This window comes from Littorina saxatilis, linkage group LG17 (assembly GCF_037325665.1).
Source record: "Littorina saxatilis isolate snail1 linkage group LG17, US_GU_Lsax_2.0, whole genome shotgun sequence".
Lineage (NCBI taxonomy): Eukaryota > Metazoa > Mollusca > Gastropoda > Littorinimorpha > Littorinidae > Littorina > Littorina saxatilis.
Genome location: NC_090261.1, coordinates 16,756,258 through 16,769,379, shown reverse-complemented (window position 1 = coordinate 16,769,379; position 13,122 = coordinate 16,756,258).

The window sequence follows — 13,122 nt, the reverse complement described above, 5'->3', positions numbered from 1 at the left end:
TTTGTTAGGATTTTAACTTAACAATTGTACCTGCTGCTTGTACATATTTTGAAAATCTGTTTCTCCAGACAAATAGGTTGCTGCTGGTTGTATCACAGCCTCAGAAGGCGTTTTGCCTGCAGAATAAGTTCCCAACACTTTCTTCACTGCTTTGGTCCCTACCGATACACCAGCAACTTAGAATATTGACAGAAAGTTGTTCTTTCTTTTTATTCAAAGAACCAAAACTATATTTCTTTTTACGAGGGAGCTTGTCCCAATCAATATAAATACAACATCGCCGCTATGAGTAACTTTACAAATCACCTGGATCGTTTGTGGTGAGCCCATTTCTGCGCCCAGCAAAAACAAAGCGATAGCATGACAGAGGGAACTCTGCATGCTATGACAGTCCCGAACCTTCAATCATTTAATCTTATAAACATTAAACTTTTTTCAATCATGGCTCTCCCGCCACAGTAAACTACTTACTTCAAGTGACTGAACAAGTCAACTAATTTAAGTATGGGAAATAGGGAATGGAATTATTACTTGAATGAATTGGTCTAACTTCTACTGTCTTGTTAGCTTGTTTGTTCCATCCAGCTTTAACATTCAGACAATGGACTTAAAAGGTTATCAAATCAGGCAAGGAAAAGCGTGTCGCACAAATAAAGATATGAGTAGTCGACACCATGCCAAATTTGACCTCGACCCCTCAAAAAATACCTCGAAGAATGTTTTAAATGTTTTGAACTCTGCGATGCCTGTAGATTACAGATCCGACGGATGACATAATGTCATCCTTGAGCATTTTGATATATTCAAGATGGCGGACAAGATGGATTCCAGACTGCAAAATAGTCGAAACTGCATGCTATAAAATAGCAGAACTGTTTTTATTTATGTTTTCCGGGAGATAAAACGGGAGTTAATATGCATAACAACAGTTACATAATTAACAGACACTTTAACCCGAACGGCTGGTCTGTTAAGGGACCGTTAAAACTGGTTAACGGAGCAGGATAATATAGTTAGTTTTAGCAGTATATTTTTTTAGTTACAGCTAATGGTTTAAGCTCATATGTGTTTGGATCTATTGTTTTTTTAAAGCCAGGACATTTGGACCTATTGTTTTTTTTTAGGGAGGTCCAAATGACCTATTGTCTTCTTAGGCTGGCAACAACACTGCACAGGTCATCCGCACTGGTCATCCTCACTGGCAATTTTCACCGGTCACCTGTACTGGTAATCTCCATGACATCCTGCGTAGTCATCGGGCGTGGCCATTTATTGGTCATCAGGCATAGTCATCCGGCTTTGTATTCTACACGTCATCTGGAGTGGTAAACTACACGTCAACCTGTGTGGTCATCGGCGTGGTGAAGTGCATACTAACCAGTATCCCTGGTTCGTCGCCATGACCTTTACGTTATGAGATAGTGGTCTTTTGTATGTGAGACATGGTACATCAGGTTTAGCCTCTTGACATGACGCCTAATACACCTGTTCGGGGCGTCACTATCTGACACAACACAGTGTATATGGTGTAAAAGTGATTTCATATGCCGAATCGCTTGGCGCTATGACACCTTACAGGGCCTTTCGTCTGATGTATAAATTCCTCGCCAGACTAGATCTTTTTAAAAAAAGAGCACAAGATAACTTTCAGTTATTCCGGGTATTATAGCCACTTTCCCAGGATTAAGTTATTAACTGCTTGCTCACCGACCAAGTCACTCACTGATCCCGGAACCCGCCTGGGTGGTAGGGTCACTTCAACGACGAGCGCTACATAAGCTGTCTCCACCTCTGGCGGATGTGAGCAATTTTTTGGAAGTTGTAAAACATTTCCCAATCCACTCTGTACGGTTATCTGTCCCTCTGTTCTTGTGTCTTCTCTATCTTCTCTTCCCGCGCACCGCACCATGTAAGATAGTCTTGGAGAGCCGCCTGTTCTTGTTACATGGCCATACAATCTCAGCTTCGTCTTCTTGACAGTGATCTTTGTAGTGATCCACGTGCTAAGTCATATGGTTTTGCGGACATTAAAACACGTGACCTTGACATTGTTTGACCTTGAAAACGTGTGACCTTCAGTGTTGGTGAACGTATTTATTCATGGCAAGTTTTAAGAAGATGAACACATTCGTCATTCTATCTTCAAAAATAGTATAATCCTTTATCATTTGGAATAAACATTTGACATTCATATGACCTTGAAATGTGATGAAGGTCAAGCAAAGTGCAACAGTAATCAAAGCCCACAACACATATAAGCTTAAACCATTAGCTGTAACTAAACAAATATATTGCTCCGTTAACCAGTTTTAACGGTCCCTCAACAGACCAGCCGTTCGGGGTATAGTGTCTGTTAATTATGTAACTGTTGTTATGCATATTAACTCACGCTGTTTCAGAAATGTGATGAAACACAGCCAGTTTGTGGAGTTTGGCAGAAATCAGTATTCTAAATCGCACACGATCATATTACAACCGAGCCGCAGAAGAGCAAAATCAGATGTGCTAAAGCTGTATTTCTTTTATCGTTGTTATGAGTACTTATTAATCAGAATACCTTTCAACCAACTCGCGTTATTTCCTATATGTGATAACACACAGCCACAGTTTGTTGAGTTTGACAGAAGTCAATGTTCTAACTCACAAAGGATATTATTCCCACGAGGGCATACACTTGGTTCTCATATGTTTCTGTCTTTTAAGGATGGCTTGGATATCTTTAGCAAAATCAGCTGCGCTAAAGCTGTATTGGTTTTCTTTCTGTTCGAATGCGTTAGTGAGTCTCAAACCCAGCTGCTGGTCAAGCTCAAAGAACAGTAGTTGCATCTAAGACAAATATGATTATGGGTCAAATGTAATCAGTGAAAGAGAATGCGTCCGCTTATTACATTTTGTAAATCACCTTTTAAAACAGCATTCCCAGATTAAGCGTTTTCACGGAAAGGGCTTTCGTCTTGCACGTGCTTTAAAACGGTGCCTGCGCTTGATATTCAATTGCGCTGGAGACGTGTTATGTAATATCCCTCCCCCATATGTATGTGCGTCTTCTTTATTATCGATCTTGTCAAGTAAAATCATAATTCAATCCCTTCTGCCTGGAAATGCTGTTTCCAGAATATGATGTTTCATTCTGTGCAGTAGATTGGTTTCTTTTCCCCAGATTTGTACAAATAAGTTCTCTGATGGTATATTTTTTTGTTTTGATTTCACAGATTTCTGTGAAGAAGAGAGAGATTGATGACGATTACAGAGAGTTAGATACTGCTGAAGAAAAACAAAAGAACACCAACCTGTGGCCATTCCGCATTTCCTGACAGAAAACATAGTTTAAAAACTGATCCAAGCGTATGAAACGATGGTTTGAACACGTGCAATAACCATCAATTCTTTCCAATATTTATCATAAGCTTGTATTTTGCCTTGATTGTTCAACTAAAGCAGCAAGCAAGTACCACACCGAATGCGTGTCACGTTTAACATCCACGGCAGGGGTCATGACAATGGATGCTATAGTTATGTCTATGTAATATGCCGACTGATAACAGATATGTCAAGAACATGGATATCAACTTCAGCCAGCAAGAGAATTGTTATTTCATTTTTGAGACATGTCTGTTATCATTTGTTGACAGTCGGGATATTAGAAATAATTGTATTATAACTTAAATGTTTTGACCAAAATAATAATCATCGCGGATCATGCAAGTAAGACGTATGCAAATTTGTGCAATGCAGAATGCAATTATTTTGTGCCTAATATTGGGATATCGGTAATATTTGAAGTTTCTGTGTTAAGAATCCAGGTCAATTTTTTCTTCTTCATGTTATTATTTATCTGCGAGTCATATATCATGTTCTAACAATGATTGATGAACAAAAGAAGTTGAATATACACTTAAATCAGTTGTTTTGAGGGGCAAACCCTCGGGGGACTTTAACGCCCCACGGCATAATACGTATTTTTTCGAGAATTAATTTTTTCTTGATCTTTGCATGGTACGGGTATTTTTTTGACAACTGTTGTGGATGTTGTTATTTAAATGCAAAAGATACCAACCAGACACACACACACATTTTAAAGCAATGTCTTTACACAGCGAACCTAATCTTTTTAGATCAATAGGCGTTAACCTGATCAGTAGGCGTGAGAGAGAGAGAGAGAGAGAGAGAGAGAGAGAGAGAGAGAGAGAGAGAGAGAGAGAGAGAGAGAGAGATAGAGAGAGAGAGAGAGGGAGAGAGGAGAGAGAGAGATCAAATCAAGTCAAATCAAATCAAATCAAATCAAATTTTATTTATTTTATGAGAGAGGGAGGGAGAGAGATAGAGGGAGGGAGAGAGAGAGAGAGAGAGAGAGAGAGAGAGAGAGAGAGAGAGAGAGAAAATAAAACTGAGGCCAAATTTGTATCGTGCTTGAGGAATACAATGTCGTAAGGTGACGTCTTAATCTATCGCCTTTCAAAATGAGCCTCATAAATGAGGCCATGCATGTTCGTGTTCCAGAATCGATATGAAGCTCTCTTATATATATCAGTTGGCTGACCAGAGCTTTGAAGTCGAAGGTGTAAGCATCATTTCAACGTCAAACACAATAAAACTATATATTTTGAGAATCAGAAAAAAAGGAATGGATGAGTGTTAATTTTATGAGTCTTGTTCAAAAATAAAGAAATTGTAACAACGGGAATAATTTTGAATGAAAATATCAGTGACGATTTTTTGGGACCTGTACCTAGCTGAACAGCAATCCCATAGTTTAGATCAAGCAAACGATTTCTTGGTGAAAATGTAAAGTCATGAAAGTGCGATCTCAGCTTTTAGTAAAACGCAAAACTGGTGTCGTATCCAAAAACTGAGATTAGGGATTCGAGTAAATGCACCCATACCAAGAATGTACAGGTTAATATTAAAAAAATAACTCGAACATTGCAGCGCGTATTTCTTCATTATAGGCACAATTTCAACCTAACACAACAAAACTATATATCGGATACAGCAGATAATAAGAAATACGATGTGAATCAAATTCCAATTTTATAAAAGTTAAAAAAAAGAGCTAAATTTGAATAAACCCGCTGCAGGAAAAAACAAGTCGCGTAAGGCGAAAATACAACATTTAGTCAAGCTGTCGAACTCACAGAATGAAACTGAACGCAATGCAATTTTTCAGCAAGACCGTATACTCGTAGCATCGTCAGTCCACCGCTCGTGGCAAAGGCAGTGAAATTGACAAGAAGAGCGGGGTAGTAGTTGTGCTGAGAAGGATAGCACGCTTTTCTGTACCTCTCTTCGTTTTAACTTTCTGAGCGGTTTTTTTTTAATCCAAACATATCATATCTATATGTTTTTGGAATCAGGAACCGACAAGGAATAAGATGAAAGTGGTTTTACATTGATTTCAAAAATTTAATTTTGATCATAATTTTTATATTTTTAATTTTCAGAGCTAGTTTTTAATCCAAAGATAACATATTTATATGTTTTTGGAATCAGAAAATGATGAAGAATAAGATGAACGTAAATTTGGATCGTTTTATAAAAAAATATTTTTTTTACAATGTTCAGATTTTTAATGACCAAAGTCATTAATTAATTTTTAAGCCACCAAGCTGAAATGCAATACCGAAGTCCGGCCTTTGCCGAAGATTGCTTGGCCAAAATTTCAATCAATTTGATTGAAAAATGAGGGTGTGACAGTGCCGCCTCAACTTTTACAAAAAGCCGGATATGACGTCATCAAAGGTATTTATCGAAAAAAAGAATGTAAAATGTCATAAAGATCGGTCCAGTAGTTTGGTATGAATCGCTCTACACACACACACGCACAGACAGACACACACACACACACACACACACACACACACACACACACACACACACACATACACCACGACCCTCGTCTCGATTCCCCCTCTATGTTAAAACATTTAGTCAAAACTTGACTAAATGTTAAAAGAAGAAGCACAGCTTGGCCGGATGAGACCCTGCTGCAGGAGAAGCTGTTTGGCGACCTGGTGGCCCCAAGAAGACGGCGGCATTCGTGCGTGCCACAGGAGTGGATGTCCAGAAGGAATCGAGCGAACGAGCAGAGAAGAATAAACATTTTACCAACGAATGTATTACAGTACCAAGCTGAAAGGCAATCCCATATTCCGGAACGGGTCAAAACTTAATTTATATTCATGTGAAACAGTGTGGCCGTGACAGTGTGGCAACAACTTTGGCAAGTTTTCAGAAGTTTTTAATAGGGCTGAGACACCACACAGCAACAAAATCAATGTAATAGTAAACACGCACGCTGATGTACTAATCACAACTCATTACAAAAATGCTATGCAAAATCCATACAAATACCTTTCAATCCTAAATCAATGAAACAAACTTAAAATGAATGAAACACACTGAACCAATCGGGCAAACATAATGTCATCAAATAAGCCCTATCAATAATCGGAGAAAAAGGACACAAGCAAATGGCCTCCAAATTGTATACAATAATGTTCATAAAAATCTGTTTGGCAGTTTTTGAGCAATGATTCTACAGACAGACAGACAAACAGACAGACACACACACACGCACGCACGCACCCCCCCCACACCCCACACACACACACAGCTAGCGAGACAGACCGTACTCGTCAAAACCTTCAGACCATACTTGACTGAATGTAACATGTAACAAAAACCAAACTTAAAACAACAATACCTTCATACACACAACATTCATAACAACATTGATTGACAAGTTAAGTTGAAGCTCGACAGAAAAGAGACAAAGAGGGAGAGAAACAAAAAACACCATGGACCAAGGAAACAAATAAACGGAGGAAGGAATCGCGGAAAGAAGGTTGGATCATTGTGGATGACCGACACACAGACAGGAAGACACAAAGGAGAAGGGAAAGAATCCTTGCACCAATTTTGACCGGTAACTTCTCCGCATTGTGTGCTGGTGGAAGGGAGACAATCATATCTTCCAGGACGTATTTCTCTTCCGAACCAGTTGTCCCACTATCAAAAGTTAACAACATGTGATAATAATTAGGTGAAAGTGCGATGCCTTTGGCACAGTTGTAAACCGACCAAGGCACTGCATACCCCAGGATAAGGACAAATCGGTCACACACACACACACACACACACACACACACACACACACACACACACGGCTGCACGCACGCACGCACGCACGCACGCCCACACGCACGCACGCACACACACACACACACGCCGCGCAACCACGCACGCAACCACGCACACACACACACACACACACACACACACACACACACATACAGACACACATTCACACACTTTGTACACACTTTGCCTTTCAGAAAGGAAACAGAGAGAACTCAGAACTGAAAACTTTATTACGAAAGGATAAAGGTTTTAGAAATGTTCCCCCCGTTCAGTCCCACTTATGAAAGCCAGTGTCAGTGACCGAATGGAGAAAAAAATGCATTTCCAAACGAAGACCAAGTTTTTTTTGTAACAACTCTGACCTGTTTGACAATGTCATTTCGAGAATGCTAAATCATTTCTTTGTTTTTTTCTGCCTATCCCTTAACAACGGAAAATGACGAAATATGAGTATCTGAAAGGTTATGTTACAAATTCATTTGCGAATTGTCTGATAAGAATTGATAAACACGCAAATGTGAGAGATAAAAATGAATAAAAAAAATTTAACGGACAGACAGAGAAAGGGAGAGATATGATATAATGTAGTTTTTTCTTTTTCTCTAATAAGCCTTCGAGAACACTCACACACACACACTGACACACACACACACACACACACACACACACACACATACACACACACACACACACACAATGGTCGTCATAGTGCGGCCTCAACTTTTGCTGAACACACACATACATACAGAGCCGTGCTTAATATTATTGCTATGATATCTTTTCTTCTTTTCCTCTGTTAAGCCTTGGATAACACACACACACACACACACGCACGCACACACACACACACACACACACACACACACACGCATACACACTCACACATACACACACACACACACACACACACACACACACGCACACACACACACGCATACACACTCACACATACACACACACACACATACACACACACGCACGCTCGCACACACACACACACACACACACACACACACACACACACACACACACACACACACACACACACACACAATGGTCGTCAGATGGCGGCCTCAACTTTTGCTGAATACACACATACATACAGAGGGGTGCCTAATACAATGTATGTCTTTGCTGATATGTGGTTATGATCTGCTTCATCAGCTCCCCGCTACGGTTAAAGTATCAGGGCAAAGCTAGTCGATAAATCAAATTTGGATCCGGTTGCGTAGAAAGTCGCATTTGTATCGTATTACGTCAAACGGATAATTATGCAACATTCCACTACCTCTTTCGTCAAGACGAGCTACGACGATAGGTGTCGTGTTTTCGTCACCCCGACAAAAACCGGGTATTATTATAATTATGGAGCAAATCTCATGAAAAGTGTAACACTGACACAAACAGTCTCAAAGCCACCCTCCGCCTTCCGTAAACCATCTGTTTCTTACCACTGAGCTCCCCGAGTTTTTACATACAGTACAAACATACTTCCATTTGAACGCTTACCGCTCGGGAACATCCTGGCTGCTTTCCGTTGAGAATGCCGATATTTTCAAAGAATTTATTTCGTGCAGTTAGAAAAGGATGTACTATAGAGAGAATCGGAAGCCTCGTTTTGGCGCTAGACCTGACTTTTAAAATCTAAATAATAAACTGACAGCATGTGAGACAAACATTATTGAATCATGAAAGAATTCTGTTTTCATCGAGAAAAGATCAGTACAATTCGAAGTTTTGAAAGTTTGAACAAAGGGAGCCCGGATGCAGGTCATGCAAAGTCGTGCCAGTTGAATGGTAATGTAAATATGCAGCTATTTTGACGGTGGGGAAGTAAGCTACCGAATAACTATGCAACTTTCCCTTTTTTTAGAATGACAGTCGACTGAGAATAAACCACGCGAACTGGTGTGTGGTTTACACATGCTAAATAGCCATTCAAACTAACTGTGCCAATGCTGTTAAATGCTATTGCAAGTGTGTTCCATAGAACTGCTTATTTCGTGAAAGATTCAATCGTCCTGTAAGCCTCATGTGAGGCGGAGTGGGGCTTTAAAATTGTCGATAGAAAAAAGGCACATGTTGGGTGGGGACAAGGTGTTGAATGCACACTGGTCTCTATCTCAGCGTTTGCCGGTTTGGTCGTCTGGCCTGGTGTTACATGTAATGCACAGAGGTGTCTCTATAGTAGTTGCATTCTTATTCCTATCACAACAGACGATTTTCGGAAATAACTCCGTCGGGTTTGTATGGGTTTTGAAAGAGCGAATATCCTTGCTTTTCCTCTGACAAATATTTTAACACGTGCTCATGTCCACGTGTTTCCGACACACCCATCACTGAAGAGTGATTGGCCCCTCCAATGTGTGTCCGAGCAAAAAGCAAGGGCATTCACTCTTTCACAACCCATACAAATCCGACAGAGATATTTTTGGAATTCGTCTATTCACTAAACCTGCTTGTCGCAGCTCAGGTGCCCGGATCACGATAGGCCAGGAACCCTCCATAGATAATTATACAGTCAGAGATGCCAAAAGCCTCCTTACACGCGGTCCTACTAAAATGCGAAAAGACACGAAAAGACACGAAAAGACGCGAAAAAGACACAAAAAGACGCGAAAAGACACGAAAAGACACGAAAAGACGCGAACAGACACGAAAAGACACATAAAGACACGAAAAGACACGAAAATTCCTGGTACATGTAACTGTTTTTAGTCGAGATTGGTGATTTAATATAAACAATCATCAAAACATGCACTCTCTCTCTCTCTCTCTCTCTCTCTCTCTCTCTCTCTCTCTCTCTCTCTCTCTCTCCGCCTCTCTCTCTCTCTCTCTCTCTCTCTTTCTCTCTCACTCTCTCTCTCTCTCTCTCTCTGGCTTATCATCTTAGAATTTTGTGTTACTAATAGTTACTGAGATTTGTAATTGGATGTGTGTGACTCTAGCTAAAGTTTAATAATGTATGTGCATGCTAGGGTGTGAAAGAGAACAGAGAGAACTTTGAGAACTTCAGAAGAGTTTGGACGTATTTGGTTGTGAGATCCACTCCAATAAAGTGACACCAACATCAACCTCAAACAGGTGTGAGTGTGAGTGTGAGTATGAGTGTGCGTGTGAGCTGTGAGGAGGTGATTGTTAAAAGGTGTTAATGCACTGTGTGAGTGTCAGTGGTGAAAGGGTCAAAGGTGTGTTTTCGTGTATTTGTGCGTCTTTTCGTATCTATTATTCGTATCTATTATTTTTCGTGTCTTTTCGTGTCTTTTCGCGTCGCGTCTTTTCGTGTCTTTTCGCGTCTTTTCGCGTCTTTTTGTGTCTTTTTGCGTCTTTTTGCGTCTTTTCGTGTCTTTTTACATTTAGTCAAGTTTTGACTAAATGTTTTAACGTAGAGGGGGGAATCGAGACGAGGGTCGTGGTGTATGTGCTTGTGTGTGTGTGTCTGTGTGTGTGTGTAGAGCGATTCAGACTAAACTACTGGACCGATCTTTATGAAATTTGACATGAGAGTTCCTGGTTATGAAATCTCCGAACGTTTTTTTCATTTTTTTGATAAATGTCTTTGATGACGTCATATCCGGCTTTTCGTGAAAGTTGAGGCGGCACTGTCACGCCCTCATTTTTCAACCAAATTGGTTGACATTTTGGTCAAGTAATCTTCGACAAAGCCCGGACTTCGGTATTGCATTTCAGCTTGGTGGCTTAAAAATTAATTAATGACTTTGGTCATTAAAAATCTGAAAATTGTAAAAAAAAATAAAAATTTATAAAACGATCCAAATTTACGTTCATCTTATTCTCCATCATTTTCTGATTCCAAAAACATATAAATATGTTATATTTGGATTAAAAACAAGCTCTGAAAATTAAATATATAAAAATTATTATCAAAATTAAATTGTCGAAATCAATTTAAAAACACTTTCATCTTATTCCTTGTCGGTTCCTGATTCCAAAAACATATAGATATGATATGTTTGGATTAAAAACACGCTCAGAAAGTTAAAACAAAGAGAGGTACAGAAAAGCGTGCTATCCTTCTTAGCGCAACTACTACCCCGCTCTTCTTGTCAATTTCACTGCCTTTGCCATGAGCGGTGGACTGACGATGCTACGAGTATACGGTCTTGCTGAAAAATGGCATTGCGTTCAGTTTCATTCTGTGAGTTCGACAGCTACTTGACTAAATGTTGTATTTTCGCCTTACGCGACTTGTTGAGTTTTAGTGACACCCCTTACACGCAGTGCTCCGCTCTCTAGCGATCGATAAAGCTTGGACTCGCTGAGCCACGTTGGCAGCACTTGCCCGCCACTCAGTTGTATTGTCCACGTTGCCCTGACTTCTTACTTCCCTTGAAGACAAACTGAAGCAACACAACTTTCACGTCCATGTCACTCGGCAAAATTAGCGAAAGTCTGGCATCGAGAGTGTTTGTATGTATGCCTGTGTGTGTGTGTGTGTGTGTGTGTGTGTGTGTGTGTGTGTGTGTGTGTGTGTGTGTGTGTATGTGTGTGTGTGTGTGCGTGAGTGTGAGTGTGTGTGTGTGTGTTTGTGTGATAGCTATATACAAGGATTTGATTTCAAAACATCCGATCTACCGTCTGTTCCCTCGTTTCGATCAGTGCAGGAAGAATAACTTAAGATTGTATTCCCATAAGAAGGCCGTCGTATGTGTGTGTGTGTGTGTGTGTGTGTTACTTTAGCGGTAAACGCGATTTATACATGACCAAATGAGGTTTACTGTTTGCCTTTCTTTTTCTATGCACCACTGGATGCATAATCAATTCCAAGTTTGAACATATGTTAAAAAAGAAGCTGTCGTCAGCTCTGATGTTGTTGGTGTGTTTGGCACCTGTGATTAAAGGGATACGAAGTATGATCCAAACATAATGATCAAATGTGATTTTCACAGAATCTTTTGGCGGAGTCTAGACAAAATTACAGCAGCCATTAGAACTATTCTTCTACAACGTTGAAAACTCACAAGTGCCCGAGCTAATCAGAAGAGGCCTTATAATGGCCTTATTTGGGCTTGCTTTGATTTCACAGCGTTTTTGAGGTCCTGGATGCCGTTGAAACTCCCAGGCAAAAAATTTAGCTTTTCATCGAGAGGAATAATCAGAAATCATAAGGGGTGAAATCGGGTCTGAAGAATGTGTGAGGTTAACATGGGATCATTTTGACTTTTAGGAATGGAGTTACGGCCCTAATTTTGTGGAGACTGGCACTGTCATAGATGAGAAGGGCGTTCTGTCTTCGCAGTTTGGTCGCAGACTGCTTAACTCGTGAGTAAGTTTGGGTAGTAAGGTTTCTGCAAAGTATGTGACAAAAACAGCAGACACAATATCAACAGCAACGGCCGGCCCGGACCTTCGTGGTCGAAAAATACAGAGAATAGCCATGTTTCTGCTTTGAAAACCTCGCTTGCAAATTTGGTGCGTCTCGGCATTTTGCTCCAGGCACGCTGTGTTTTCTGTCGATAAAGTAGAAGGAAACCAAAGTTTCACAATCTACAGTCATCACAAGTTTGGGTCCACTGGGTTCAAAATGGTTGAGTAGATCGCGTGCAACAGGAACCTGCTGTTGCTTCTTCCGTTCCCCTGTCAGCTTATGAGGCACCTATTTTGTGGCCAGCTTTTGAAGCGGAAGATCAGTGTGTAGAACAGATTGAACCCAATAATCGTCTAACACTTTTGCTTACAGTTATAGGGGAAGGGCGCCTAATATGGATCTCTTTTTGTTTTGTGCTGATAAAAGTTTGTTTTTCGGCAAAGAAGTGTCATTTTGTGCTTGGTAGTTGTTCTCTCTTTATTTAGTAGCCAGGACTAATTAGGGGCGAAATTAGCTTTTGATAGACATTCAGCAAAAATTAAATAAAGAACAATTTACAACGGGTCGATATTAGGAGCCTTTGACGCCTAATATGGACATGAAAAGAGGTCTTGGTGAATCATGTAAAAAAGCCCATTGTACTCCAAAATAGC